Here is a 6,008-nt window from a genome sequence, read left to right on the forward strand (position 1 = left end):
CAATATCTCTGAAATTATGGGCTGCGTGAACATTACTGAAGCAGAGTGCTTAGCTTGGGCCTTTTATTACTCCAGGAATTGATTATTGTAATTCTTTGTTCTCTGAAATTGCTCGATAATTTGCTAATGCCATTCCAAAACACAGTTGCGTAGCTGGTGGCAATGAGGAAATATGAATGTGTTCCTTTTTCTCTCTGTCTCCCTCCACCAGTTACCAGTCCATTTGCAATTGATTTTGACGGGGTTTTTTGTGTTTAAATCCTATTCGGATGTTCATGACTGTCTATTTATCTCAGCTGGTTGTACCTTAGTGACATCAGTGTGAAACCTACCATTTATCAGCCAGCACCTCCTTTTCTGAAGTTGCTTTTTCAGCACCAGGGATGGTCGAATCTTCAACAACCAAGCCTGGCAGCAGGTAATAGGTTATATATATGTATAATAGATCTTAAGGCCTCTCTAAATTGGGTAATTAGCTTAGAGAGGCATACAGAGCTTTTAAAATGGTGTGCTGCAAGATGCTGCTCTCTCCAACACAAATCTATCACCATAAGGCCATCACAGGTCTATCGATGGGTACTAGCCATGACGGTTATATGGATCCTCCAGTCTCAGAAGCTACATGCCTCTGAAACCAAGCTGCTAGGGAGCAACAGCAGAAGAGTTCTGCAGCCCCCATGCTCTGCCTGTGGTAAGTCAATATACAGGTCCGATCCTCCAAGGTACTTCTTATATTTCAGCAAAAGGCTTCAGGTGAGTGGTGGAGTGCATCCCTTGTATGCAAATATGCCGGGTTTGATCCCTAACATCTCCAGGTAGAGAGCTGAAAGACACCCTGGACTGCCAGTCAATGAAGACAGTGTCTCCTGAGCCAGATGGACCAGCACTCTGTCTCAGTGTAAGGCAGCTTCCTTTATTCCACAAGCTTTCAAGTTTCTGACCAAACTGGCATGGCAAGAGAGAGGATGGCTGCCCTACTGCCATGGAAGTATGAGCCCCAGAAATTCAGAGAGGCAGTGTGAATAGCAGCAAACATTTCTGGGGAATCAGGGAAAAACACATTCATCAAGATGACAGCAAGACATATGTCAAAGCTTTCAGTATGATTGGAAAGTCTGAAGCTTACAGGTTCTTTGCTCCTCTGATGTGGCTAGTTGTGCCTCATCACCTTTCTCTGATGCCAGCATCGACTCTTCTTCTGCAGCTTGTCATAATGGCAGCTGATCCCTAAGAATAGCTCTGTTGGATCAGGCCACTAGCCCATCTAGACTAGCATCCTGTTGTCACAGTGCCCCTCCCCCCAATGCCTATGGGATGTCCAAAAGCAGGACCTGAGCTTAACAGCACTCTCCCCTCCTGTTGTTTCCAGCAACTGGTATTCAGAAGCATTGATGCTGCTGACAGTGCGCTGTCAGATGTGACAATCTGGATTCTTTTGTTCTGCACTTTTCATGCTATGAAAAAAAGAAAGAAAGAAAAGCAAACAACTTTCTGTTCTTCCAACATTTCTTTGCTCCTTGGGCAGAATATAAGACTGTCTTGGCATTTAAGTGATAAGTGACAGTTTCTTAATTACACACACACACAGAGAGAGAGAGAGAGACAGAGAGAGCTTTTACTCGCTTTGATCCTATACTTCAGCAGTGCTGGTTCCAGTTTATGGGTTTCCTTGGGAAATAATACTAAGCAGGATGGACAATGGTTGGACTCAGTATGTGGCAGCTTCCCATGTTCCCTAAGTGTGTGTGTGATTTTGCTTTGCATTGTGAGCAACTAACAGCCAGTTAAGGAGACCAGGTGCAAATAAGCGAACTGGGGCCATCTTTAATGAATGTTCACAAAACTGATCCACAGAGGCAACAACTCTGTGCAGGAAACCTAACAGTCCAATCAAAAACTCAAAGAAAGGTGCTCGCTTTGGCAGCACATATACTAAAAACTTAGAGAAACCAAGCCCTGTTAAGGGAGATTGTCACGAGCTTTTATTTCTAGATCTGCATCTCTGTCTAGAAGCTAACATAGGCAACTGGTATGTAAACTGATGTTCTCTTTTTTGGAAATGAATTTGGGAGCAATGCATAAGTGGCCACCATAACTGTTGATACACAGAGGCTGCATTCAGACATGGGGACTATTGTGTTCATTTTCCTGATTATAATGCTGGCACTTCTGCCCTACAGTCTGTTGTTACTTCCACATGGCAGTACCTGCTGCATTATGAAACGGCGGCTTTTTGACTGATACATGGCTATGTCACACTAAATTTCATGCACCCCAGTGGGCATGGCATGGTGCAGCAATGAATATATTTGGATAATTTTGCTATTCCCCAACCTTTCTGTGCCTGTATGCTTTTCTGCCCCCATGAAACTGGCAGGAAAGAATTTTATGCTGGTATTCTGCCCCATATTTTGCCACTTTAACCATTTTCCAGGTTAAGTGGCTGCAATAAATAAATAAATGAATGAATGAATTCCAGAATCAAATAACATGGGAATGAGTGCTAAGCATGTGCTATATTCCATTAGTTTTCCAGAAGTTGCTTTTAGATCATGTGGAAGCTCATATAGAATGTGGAAATGAAGAGCTGAGGAAATGTCAGGGAATGGAATTAACTGTCATGTGAATGTAGCCACAATGGTCCTATTTCTGGTTTCAGTAACAGGGAAGCAAAGAGATTCCATGAGAGCTCTGCAATAGAAATTCACAGCCATGGATAGGCAAACTAAGCCCTGGGGGCCAGATCCAATCGCCTTCTAAATCCAGCCTGTGGATGGTCTGGAAATCAGCATATTTTAACATGAGTAGAATGTGTCCTTTTATTTAAAATTCATCTCTGGGTTATTTGTGGGGCATAGGAATTTGTTCATTATTTTTTTCAAAATATAGTCTGGCCCCCCACAAGGTCTGAGGGACAATGGATCGGCTCCCTGCTGAAAAAGTTTGCTGACCCCTGGTATACAAATTAGATTGTAAAAAGCAATGTATTATTATTATTATTATTATTATTATTATTATTATTAATTTTGCATGAGCATTACTTGTGGTTGCATTTATATCTTCAAATAACCACAGAGGTCTTGAAGGGCTATTTGCACATGGCATATGAATGAGCCTTAAGGAGCATATCTACACTACAGGCTTCAAATGCTGTTGTAATTATTCCCTCACCAAGGCATTCTGAGAATTGTAGCTGTTATAAGGAAGGCTAGGAATTTCTTCCAAAGCATTTTTCTCAGCATCCTTAAAATTTTGGGCATAACATTGGCTGCTGAGTCATGAAACAATGACATATTTGCATTACTAACTTAGGGGAAAACAACAACAACAACCGGTAGCTCAGATGTTATGAGGAACAGAGTTTTCTCTTCTACCTAAAAATGTAAGTCTGGATCAAGAGGACAATAGCAAAATGGAGCATTTACATTTGACTCATGTGCCCCCCTTCCCAAATGCCGGCACTTAAGAAAACATAAATTCATTCATTGTTAGGGGAAATCAGGAGTGCGAAACCTCAGCCCTGGGAGTCAAATGTGGCTCTCCGGTCCTCTCTGTATGGATTTTGTATGACTTTCCCATGGTCACCTCCCCTCCTCAGCAACTTCCTCCTCCCCACAAGCTGCCCCCCTCACCATCCATGATTTATACACCCCTTGAACATTTTTGTCTGGCCAAATGTGTCCTTGATCTCTTGCTCACCTGAATGAAGGAGAGATGAGTGTGTATGTGCAGAAAGCACAGACCCTCCAAGTGTCCCTATTTTCCAGGGACAGTCCTAGATTTACAGAAGCCATCCCAGTTTCTGATTTGATCCAAGAATGTCCCACTTTTTCTTAGGATGTCCCTTTTTCATCAGAGAAATGTTGGAGGGTATGAAGTTATGCAGAGATATGTAACTATACAACCTTTAGAAGACATCTGAAGGCAGCCCTGTATAGGGAAGTTTTTAAATGTTTATTGTTTTATTATGTTTTAAATTCTGTTGGGAGTGGTTAGGGCAAATAGGCAGCGTATGAATTATTATTATTATTATTATTATTATTATTATTATTATTATCCTCGGAGAAATGTTGAAAGGTATGAAAGTAGCCTTCTGTAAAAAGGCAACATTTATATTTGTTGTGCCATCCATTTTTCTTTCTGGCTCTGCCCACCATTGGCATATGGCTCCTAGATGTTTGTTCAGAAGGGTATGTGGCTATCGAGCTGAAGACGAGCTTCTGAATACCAGCTTCTTATAAGCTTAAATTCTCAGAGTCTGGGCTGGTTCTACCCACATAGACTGGCCATGTGTCCCTTCTGCATCGGAAGGGATTCTTGTTTAGGCTGCATGTTTTCATGAGCAACAGCATCCATCCTAGCTCTAGCATATTCTGGCATACTTCATCATTGTGACTCACAGCTCTGTCCCTCAATTCTCTTCTTCCAGCTGCCCAAGGTTGAGTCTTGACACTGAGTTGTAGGCTTGGAGTATGCAGGTCACAACTGGGTGTCCAAAATTAGTTCCTGTGCCTGCAGTGACTTTCAGAAAACTCAATCCCGACTTTCTTCCAAACTTCTTATTTTGCAAGGTTTTGGGAAGGCGGTGACTGCTTTCACTGTGAGTGTTCTCCTTCAAGAGAGGCTTTCTTTTAGCATGTTTGTTTAGGCAGCAAAATGGTCTCTGGCTTGAAAATGAGAGCTCTGGGAAGAAAACAAAGCAGAGCCCCCCTGCATTGAAAATGGCCCTTTTCTGCACCTGCCTGATGAGTGCAATTCACCATCTCCAGGTTCCAGCAGTGCAGAGGTCTCATGCACATGGCTGGCATGCTGATGTTGGGGTTTTCTGTTTGTTTATTTTCTCCTCCCTGGCGTTGTCTTGACGCAGAGCTCTAGGAGCTATCAATTTAAGCCACAATTCAGTTTCTTGTAGGGGCCTTAGATCCTGACTTCCAGATGATAACTATTGTGGGGGAAAACATGTTGTAATATGAACACAGGCACTGGGGAGTGAGGATTGCTAGGGCAGCACAAATATCCCATGCCAAGGCTTTGAAGTAAACTTGGAGCAGTAGTAAAATAAACTGGGATTCCATTTGTTTTATCAGTACTCACCTAACAATGCCTGTGGGTAAGGCATTACAGAACTGTATGTGTAATGGAGATCACCGAAGGCACTGCCAACAATATATTGAGTCAACTGGAAAGCAGCAAACGCTTGGGTGACTTATTGTCACAGTAGATAACTGGTTCTCACTTTCATCCTTCTCTACCTCCCAACTAAAGCCCTAAAATATTTGGGACTTGGTTATTTGAAGGACCTCTTATGGCCTTATGAACCGGCTGCTGCCTTAAGATCTGCCTATGAGGCTTCACTTTCTGACCTGCCATTAGAAATAATCAAGTTGATGGTCACCAGGAACAGGGCCTCCAGTATCTTTTTTCTTTTCTTTTAATTTTTTAAAATTTAATTTATTTAACATAATTATTACAAAATAGAAGCAAAATATTGCAAATACATATATACATATATATTTCAGATAAGCACACATATATAAAAAAAAGAACAAAAGAGAAAAAAAGAAGAAAATAAAAAGAAGAAAAAATAAAAAGAAGAGGAAAAGTTGGAAGAGTTTCTTCCAAATTTATTCTACAAATATCTCAATATGAAAATAATAATAAAATTCCATTGACTGACTTCCATCGCTTACACTGCACTTCCTATATACAGTATCTTTTCAACTCCTTTCATCAAGCCTGTAGCTCAGAGTTGTCCCATGTCCAATCCCCTGCCCATTCTGATTCTGCTGACAGTGTCCCCACTCCAAACCCCAGAGAGCTACTTGTAGTCAACGTAGAGACAATACCGAGCTGAACGGACCAATGATCTGATTCAGTATATGTGATGATATGTGCCCTCCTTCCATTAGTTCATATTATCATATTTTTCAGGAATGATCCCCAGAGAAAATCTATCCCTAAAAATGTCAGGCCATAGCACATTTTGTGGATTTAACAAATATACACAT

Source organism: Podarcis pityusensis (genome assembly GCF_964106645.2).
Source record: "Podarcis pityusensis genome assembly, chromosome: 15".
In the NCBI taxonomy this organism is placed as follows: domain Eukaryota; kingdom Metazoa; phylum Chordata; class Lepidosauria; order Squamata; family Lacertidae; genus Podarcis; species Podarcis pityusensis.